This window comes from Schistocerca nitens, chromosome 4 (genome assembly GCF_023898315.1).
Source record: "Schistocerca nitens isolate TAMUIC-IGC-003100 chromosome 4, iqSchNite1.1, whole genome shotgun sequence".
NCBI lineage: Eukaryota > Metazoa > Arthropoda > Insecta > Orthoptera > Acrididae > Schistocerca > Schistocerca nitens.
The window spans coordinates 778,916,916-778,927,045 of NC_064617.1; the positions used below are offsets into that span (position 1 = coordinate 778,916,916).

At 39.5% G+C, this 10,130-nt stretch overlaps 1 pseudogene; it reads right to left on the minus strand.

The window, feature by feature from the left end:
• Positions 1–9,281: 9,281 nt before the first annotated feature.
• On the minus strand, positions 9,282–9,399 carry LOC126254238 (5S ribosomal RNA; annotated as a pseudogene).
• Positions 9,400–10,130: the final 731 nt, after the last annotated feature.

The window sequence follows — 10,130 nt, forward strand, 5'->3', positions numbered from 1 at the left end:
AGGGGAGAGGAGGAGATGGACACAGAAATGAAAGTGGAGGCGATGGCCAGGAGAGGGAGAAGAAGTTGATGGACAGAGATAGGGGCAGAGGTGGTGGTCAGAGAGTGGGGGTGGATGTGGGGCGGTGGACAGAGAGGGGGAGGGATGGACAGGCAGGGGGGATCGACAGAGAGAGGAAGGAGGAGAAGTGGATAAAGAGAGAGAGGATGGGTAGAGACAGGAGGGTGGAGAATGTAGATAGGGCGGTCCTGTGACGGATATGGCTGCCACCATTTTCGTTTCGAACATTTGTGATTGTACGATGTTGAGCCATTGGCGAGGATATGGGACGCCATTATGTGTCAACCTTTCTATACTGCTGTGCAGGGTATGACACGCTGACAAGTTCAAGCATATAAAGTCGTTTATGTGAAGTTGTTTGACAAGCCTCCAAGGGGACGACATTAGCTAATCACCAATGAACCTAAATGTTTCTTTCAAATGAAAAAGCAGTCACATGCAGAAAAATGATTTATTCCAAGAAATGTAATGTAGTTTGAACAATCATAAAGAAGGTTATTTACAGCACTCAGGAAAACGATGGCTCCATTATCATTTACGAAGATTTTTCATCTCTGTATGTTCATACCCACCATAAGTGGTGGATCTTGCCGAGCTTAGGTGACCTGCGTGCCTCTGTTACCTGGACAGCTGTACCATACATGTAACCCAACGGAGTGCCATGTGCGGAGAGACCAGATAAAAATGGTATTCCTGAAGAGTGGCAGTAGCCTTTTCAGCATTTGTAGGGGCAACAGTCTGGATGATTGACTGACCTAGGCTTTCATGCTTATTTACAGTGAATCTGGCAGAAATGTCAAGAAATTCATCATAATGTACAGTGAAAGCCATCCTAACCGGATGCCGACTTTGCAAACGTCTCATACCGCAAGATGACTGGAATTTCGCAAAGCGAATTCGATGAAAGATTGCTACAATCCAGAGGCAAACATACAATATTTTCTACATCTATGTCACTATTCCGAAAGGGACTTAATGGTGTGTGACGGAGGCTATTTTGTGTACCATCATCAGTTCCCCCTTTCCTGTTCCAGTCGCGAATGGTCTGCGGAAAGAATGATTGTCGGTAAACCGCCGTCTGAGCTTGTATCTAATTTTACTTTTAAGGACTTTTAGCGAAACATAAGTAGGAGGAAGCAATATATTACTTTACTCTTCTAAAAACGTACGCTATCGGAATTTTAACAGAAAATGTCACCGGGCCGTATAATGCCTTGCATGTCTTGTAGCACATGCCGCTGCCCCTTTTTTGACTTCCTCAATGAACCCATAACAAAATGTGCTTCCCTTCTTTCAGTATTTTCTATTTCCTCTATCGATCCTAATGTTAAAAGCCACAGCCTTAGGAGTAACACTGAAATATCTGTTGATGGAAGGATGATTAGGATTGAACGTCCCGCCGACATTGAGATCATTACGTACAGGGCACACGTTCGGACTGTTTCAAGGATGGGGAAGGTAATCGGCCGTGCCCTTTTCAAAGTATCAGTTAAATAATCACTTCCTAAGCTAGCTTCTCCACGAGTATACTATACTTCTTGAGAATTCTTCGGATGGATCTGGTATTTGCCTAGCCTACGATTAGGTTTATGTCATTGTTCCACTTCAGATTGCTTCGAATGCTTACCCCTACATATTTATTGCATGTGACTGTTTCCAGTTATTGTTCTGAAATCGAATAAGCACTTAATAAAGGGTCTTTGTGTCTATTTATCCGCAATATGTTCGATTAGATTTGTTTATGTTGAGAGTTAAATCCCAATCGTTGTATCAAGCTTCAATCCTGTTCAGGTCTTCCAGCATTTCACTACAATTTTCTAGCGTTACGACTTATTGTAAAAAAGCTTCATCTACGAAAAACCTCATTTAACTTCCGACTTTATTCGCTGCATCATTTATGTATGTTGTGAAACGTTTTGGTCCTACAAACATTCCCTTTAGTTACGCCCTAAGTTTCTTCTACATTTGAAGATTTCTCTCCCTTAAGTACGTTCGCAGCAAAACAAGTGTGCTGCAGGTACTGTGCTAGCATAAATTTCATCACTATTCAACTACTCTCCAGCAGCAGTTACATGAAGGTTGTTCCTAATAACACATTGATTTTTTTAGGTCTGCTCTGATGCGTGTAATAGATGACAACGATTTTGTGCATAATGTATTATTTCCCGATAAAAAGATCTACAGAACCCATGGCGGCGCAAATTTACGAAATATGCATTACTGGAGATCAGAAAATTCGTGTTGGTTACGGAACAGAAGCACCAGGGTTATAGGATGGTAAACGTAAAACGTGGAATTGGTCATCGTCATCGAGGAACAACGTACGGCCATTTCCGCAGAGAGAGCTTATTGGCAGTCTGGAAGGAACACCGCTCGATACTGTCGTTATAAATGGTAGCCGTTTCAAGTACCCACCACCACACATTTTAAGAGGGCTTGTGGAATATAGATATAGATAGATGTAGAAGACTGTCCTGTATTTCTGCTTCGGTTGTGAAGAAAGTGTTACATTCAAATACAAGTGGTGCCTCCAGCTCGTAAATTTTTGAAGAGCGTCATATTGAAGAGCCATCAAGAGCTGGTGATGAAATAAACCTCTACTCACTACCAGTCTGATCAACCAGTAATCATGAGGTACCATAAAATTATTTACATCAACCTCATGGTATCGTTCTTATTGTGGCGTCGTAAAATAAAATATCAATCCACCTCTCGCCACTTAAACTGCTTGTTACTATAGACGGCAGTTTCAGTGACGCCGTATGGTTACTATTTCTATTTTTGATGCCACAGTAAGAGTAATACCAGAAGGCTGTGGTCAATAATTTTATATTAACTAATGATAATAGGCTGATCACAACCGGTAGTGAATAAAGTTCTATTTCATCAGCAGCTCTTGTTTGTTCTTAAACGAACTTTCTCCAAATGTTACATTAACCCTTTCAAAACTCTGATTAGAGCATAGTGATGTTCTGAGATGGCTAGCTCGCTCTGCCTCATCCATGATCTCGCAGATCTATATTTTTGTTTTATGTGGAACACTTGAAGGAAGGATTTACAAGTTTCCAAATACCGCAGGGGACAGGCATCAATTCATACGTCACCGACTGGGATAAATGTCACATCAAGTTAAACAAAATGATATTATGTGTGTAAAGGTGTTACGTACGTAGTCTTTCTTTTGACGATGTTCTGTTATAGACTACGCCGGAGAGGTGATACTCCGACGTAGCACGTCCCAAGTAGTGTATATGGAGGGGTCCTCACTGGCTTGCCTGGGGGCTTGATTGGAATAAAAAAGTTCTCGCGGAACAAACAGACAACAGTCTCCTCGGTTAACAACCGTAGCTATAACTCGGAACCTGTCCCATGCAAGGTTGACTACCTTTTAAAATTAAACGAGGAAGAAAATATTTTAAGGAAAAATCCACCGCTTGTCAATCGTCAAGGAAGCTGCACTCGGTTACAGTGGACAGTCACTTGAAATATAAGTTACATGAGTCGAAGCATCTGAAAAATATCCACGACGGACAAAAGATCAAAATTTATACCCAAGACAAGACACATAAACTACATGGAAACACACAACATATCAGTCATACAACCAGGGAAACTCAAAATTTTGACAGATGAAATGGATCGCAGAGGGATTCTAAAAACTGGACTTCAGGTAAAGAGAAACTTTGATGGAGAACCAATAGAACCACAAGGATATAACATTTACAGGAGAATACCAGGAAAAAAGTAATAAAGCAGTGTCCACAATTCAGAACGGGATTTGTGCTCAGTCTCAAAATAACTGAATCCATATTGGAATTTAAATTACAGTCCCCCAGACTGACAACACTAACTATAAAAGCTGCAAACAAAATAAGCACTAATGAATGCCCGTGCCCTAACTAATGATAAAAATAATAAGAAAGAAAGAGAAGATGTTAATAAATTGTGGGATCTTTTAAAACAACCGTCAACAAACGTAAATAAAAATCACACCAGAATTTTAATTGGCGATTTTAATGCCCATTTAGGAAGGAAAAGAATGTAGAGACGTGATAGGGAAATGGCCAGCACAAAGAATAACAAGCAGGAATGTCACGATACTGGTGGAATGCAAAACCATGACATGATCTCAAAGTCAGCATATTTCAAGAGAAGACCAAATAAGCTCAAACTTCAGAAATATCCAGAATGGAAAAAACGACAATGGAAACTCGATCCTGCCTATGTGGATAAAAATTACCACAGAGAAATCTGTAACGTGAAGATCCTGGGACAGACACATAATGGATCAGATCATTACATGATACAAATAAAAATTAAATTCATCGCGTTGACAAAGAGAAAATCTCACCACAAAAGGTAAAGAAACTGCGATCCTCATAAAAGAATACGAAAAATATCAAGGAATATAAAAACAACAGATAATCTAAAGGAAACAGTATTCCTGTTGAAACAAATAGCTGTAAAGGTAGCCCAAATAAATCCATGAAAAAAACACCAATGATTTAACGATGAGCGTGATAAAACAGTTGTAGATAGACACCAAGAATCACACCTGGAACTCACTTAATAAAGGCAGATAATCCAAAAAATAATAGGCAGGGTTAAACGCCAATATCAAAAAGAAGTAATAAGATGGCCCACAGCGATAAAAAATACAGCAATTTTAGCAGTAACCTTTAATAAATAGCTGGATTGCAAAGATCCACTAGAGCTACTTCAAATAAACATAGACACGGCAATTACAACACTAGCAGAAATAAACCCACCTGCTGTCTATAAAATACACGAAGCCCTAAAAGAGCTCAAAAACTGCAAAGCAAGTGTAGAAGATCAAACATGCGCAGAAATTTGAAAAAATGCAGCAGAATGAAAATATCATTACACTATTGCATATTTAAAATCTGGAACAAAGAAGAACTACCAGAATACTGGACTGCAGCTATAAACCATTCATTACACCAAAAAGGAAATAAATCCAGACAACTACAGAGGAATTTCCCTTTTTAGTGTCACATATAATCATGTTGTTGTTGTTGTTGTTGTTGTGGTCTTTAGTCCTGAGACTGGTTTGATGCAGCTCTCCATGCTACTCTATCCTATGCAAGCTTCTTCATCTCCCAGTACTTACTGCAACCTACATCCTTCTGAATCTGCTTAGTGTATTCATCTCTTGGTCTACCTCTACGATTTTTACCCTCCACGCTGCCCTCCAATGCTAAATTTATGATCCCTTGATGCCACAAACTCCTCTTCTCCCCAATTCTATTCAATACCTCTTCATTAGTTATGTGATCTACCCATCTAATCTTCAGCATTCTTCTGTAGCACCACATTTCGAAAGCTTCTATTCTCTTCTTGTCCAAACAATTTATCGTCCATGTTTCACTTCCGTACATGGCTACACTCCATACAAATACTTTCAGAAACGACTTCTTGACACTTAAATCTATACTCGAGGTTAACAAATTTCTCTTCTTCAGAAACGCTTTCCTTCCCATTGCCAGTCTACATTTTATATCCTCTCTACTTCGACCATCATCAGCTATTTTGCTCCCCAAATAGCAAAACTCCTTTACTACTTTAAGTGTCTCATTTCCTGATCTAATTCCCTCAGCATCACCTGACTTAATTCGACTACATTCCATTAACCTCGTTTTGCTTTTGTTGATGTTCATCTTATATCCTTCTTTCAAGACACTGTCCATTCCGTTCAACTGCTCTTCCAAGTCCTTTGCTGTCTCTGACAGAATTAAAATGTCATCGGCGAACCTCAAAGTTTTTATTTCTTCTCCATGGATTTTAATACCTACTCCGAATTTTTGTTTTGTATCCTTTACTGCTTGCTCAATATACTAATTGAATAACATCGGGGAGAGGCTACAACCCCGTCTCACTCCCTTCCCAACCATTGCAAGAATTTCATACAATAGCTGCAATGATAAAATTGAATTGGAACTAGAAGAATACCAAGGAGGATTTAGACCCTGGATAAGCTGCCCAGAACAGATAATTACTTTGAAACTGCTAATGGATTACTACAGCAGAAGATAAAAACAACAAGCCATAATCTTTGTGGACCTAAAAATCTCCAATGATGTCGATACTAAGAAATTTCGATATCCATCCCAAATTAATAAAAATGAAAAATTTAACTCTAACAAACACCAAATATAGAGTTCAGAGGAGGAATATCTGAGCCATTTACGATTAAAACAGGGAGTTGGTTTATTGCCATTACTTTTCAGCTGTGCTCTACAGTACGTGATGAGATAATGGCTGAAGAATAATCCCAAAAACATAATAACAGGAACCATGAAAAGGCAAAAAAACTTAAATTGATTGGGATTGGCAGATGACTTAGCGTTACCAGCCAATAAAATTCAAGAAGCCATAAATCAAATAATAACATACAAAATACAGCAAAAATGCAGGACTCCAGATATAATTCGAAAAGACAGAGATAAAGGTAGTATATCAGCTAGTAATCCAACACATAACAGTAAATGACAGGAAAGTGAAAACAGTGAAACAATTTAAACAGCTAGGAGAAATTATTACAGACCTTGAACGAGACACCTGCATGGCAAGAAAGAACTAACAACGTGATAAAAGCTCAAAAATTAACGTAGTTGACATACAATACAAATATCTATCCGTCAAAACTAAATTAAAACATTACAAGACAATGGTTCAACCAGAGGTGACGTACAGAAACGAAACTCTTTTAAAACTATCCAGAAAAAAGGCTTGACAAAATCCTAAAAGTAGAGAGAAGAATAAATAAGAAACATCATAAAGATGGACAATGGCGATTGTGCAAAATCAAGAAATGTACAGTGAACTGGAGCTGATTACAGATACTAAAGGAGAAAAGAAGGATCTCTTTTTTGGGTACTTTGAGAACACCAGAAACCAGATTAACAGATTAGAGAGAAATTTGGGGCAAAAAGTAGGATGGATAAAGAAAATCAGAGGGGACATGAAAGAACTAGAATTGACCCTGAAAGATTTCAAAAGAAAACAGAAAATTTAAAGAAACTGAAGAACGTAAAAACACGATTTAAATCAAAAATAGACGAACGACAAACACTAGAAAGGGTATTTACAGATGAGGAACGACAAAAAAGATCAGAACGAATGAAAAGATAACGAGCAATTCTGAAACAAACTCTGCTGAAGAATATGACCAGAAAATGACCTTAAAAGGGGGAAGAAGAAGAGGGAAACGCTTTGTTCGTCTGTGTTTCGGAAACTTGTTGTTTAAGTGAGATGCTGAAAGATGATGAGCAAAGTACAGAACTGGAATGCTGTAACAAATTACAAGTAATCTGCATCTTTGTATCCTATTCAAGATGGTTTTGCTTTCAGTAGCCGTAAATGGCGGCTTCGTGTCCTTCGCAGGCTACAGCAGTTACATAATAGACTTCAATTTACTCTCCACTGAGAAAATAATATTCCATAACTTCACGGCCGATTTCAGTAAAGAACAGCCATCCCAAAATATCTATTACATTGGTTACGTATGCACTGCATCCGCTTAGATATTACTGGAATTGATATCATTCGCTTCGTCAACGTGTGGGACAATTTTAAACACCTGTTGGTTGCAAAAACAGGCAATGAATAAATGTAAAACTGTTCTTTAATATACTGTGTACTTTCGGAAAAAATATCACCCACACAGTCCCGAGGAAAACAAAGAATATCAAAGGCAAATAAGTACGAGAAGTATCAATCACCTTAACATCTCACGCATTCAAACTGCTGACAATAATAATATAGAAAAGAACCGAAAAGAAAGCTGAGAACGTGTTAGATGAGGATCAGTTTAGCTTTAGGAAAGATAAAGGTACCAGACAGGCAGCTCTGACGTTGTGGATGATAAAGGAAGCAAGACGTGAGAAAAATTAAAATGTCTTCATAGAATTTGCCACATAGCTAAAGCGTTTGACAGTTTAAAATGGGCCAAGATGTTCGAAATGCTCAGAAAAATAGGTCTAAGCTATAGACGTAAACGGGTAGTACAGAGGATGATTTTGCTAAATAGGGCAGACTGTATGAAACGATCTCTGTGGGGATAAGGAGCAGAAAATGTCGAGTGGACATGCGGCCGGTATTTTATTTCAAAGGAGCCACAACCACATGAGGGTGGAGATAAAATGTGTTGAACACTGCAGAATACGATCCCGGTATCAGCACCAGGCAGGTGGTCCGGCGGCTTGGAGTAAGCCAGACGAACTGTGGAATATTCCCCACGACAACTGCCGCTATCCGTATCACAACGTGTGCAGGCTCTACTACCTACATACTTGCTTCTGCGGAGACGGTTCTGTCGCTCGTTCGTCGCACTGATCACCATAGTGTTGGATTTCTGACAACCATCCTATTTGTGGATGAGGCTACCTTTACAGGTGCTTATTGTCAAGCTTCGAAACACCCACCTATGGACTGCGGAGAACGACCATGTGGCAGCAAACCATCAGCACCAGTTCAGTTTCAGTGTGTGAGCGGGGATTTATTGGCGACCGCATCTTGAATGTGTAGCTAAAACACTACCACAGACAGAATATTTCCGCTTTCCTGGTGTATGTTTTCCATAATTTAAATCCTCACTGTCAAAGACCTTTTACCTCCATCTTTAAGTCGGTGTACCTCCTTGGAACGCATTTCCGACCATATGAACTTTTTGCTCGTTATCCTCTCAGGAATCTTCCTTGTCGTTTGTGCCCATTTGGGAAAATCACCTTGTATAATATGTAAAAGTCCCAACAGAGAGCAATAATAATGGAGGACCAAGAATGAAGTACTCGTATTACAGAGAGTGTAAGACAGGGATGCAGTCTTTCTCATGTATTCAGTCTGTGGCTCGAAGAAGCAATGACGAAAATAAAAGTAAAATTCAAGAGTGGGATTAAAATTCAGTGTGAAAGGATATCAATGATAAGGTTTGCTTCTGACATTACTGTCCTCTGTAAAATTGTGGAAGAATTGCAGTACCTCCTGAATAAAAACTAAACTAAACTCCACCCGAACAGGCCATGAAAGCCCAACGGTACCAACCGGCCGCCGTGTCATCCTCAGCCCACAGGCGTCACTGGATGCGGACATGGAGGGGCATATGGTCAGCACACCGCTCTCCCGGCCATATGCCAGTTTACGAGACCGGAGCCGCTACTTCTCAATCAGGTAACTCCTCAGTTTGCCTCACAAGGGCTGAGTGCCAACAGCGTCCGACAGTCCGGACGGTCACCCACCCAAGTTCTAGCCCAGCCCGACAGCGCTTAACTTCGGTGATCTGACGGGAACCGGTGTTATCATTGCGGCAAGGCCGTTAGCTACCTATTGAATGGAACGAAGAACTCAATTAGCACAACATATTGGTAGATAGTAAACCGAAAAAAGAGGAGAGCAGTGATTAGGAGCAGAAACGATACTAGCAACAAACTTAAATATCAAAATTTGGGACCACGAAATAGAACATATGAAGCAATTTTGATGCATTGGAAGTAGAATAACAGGCGACGGAAGAAACGACGAGTGCATAAGAAGCAAACTATCACAGGCATGGGAGCCAGTCCTCGCTAAAATAAGCCTATTAATAGAGATGAAGAGGTTGGCAGCCCTGACGCCGGATACAAGCGCTTTTCGCTTGCTGTGTTACAAGATACGTAATTTAGCTAGTAATTTAATTGTTTTTACTGTATATTCTATAGTATTTACGTGCATTAGTGTCAGATAGACTATATAAATTGAAGGTTTGTGTTTTTATTTGCGTCTGGATAGGAAAAGCGAAGTTCTGTTTAGGACAGTTTCGCGTGTACGCAAACGTTTGTTTACATTCTGAACTGACGTTAATACGCGGGATTATCAATTAAGTCAGTGTACAATACTCAGTATTTACGTTTATTAGTGTCATTTAGACTCGATACATTGAAGGTAGCAGTTTTTATAGTTTTATTAGGTCATTTTCGCCTGTACGAAAACGTTTGTTTACATTATAAATACGAGAGATACTCAGTAGATGTAGCTTATCGTAGGTTACTGTTTAGTTCTTTAATAATATTACT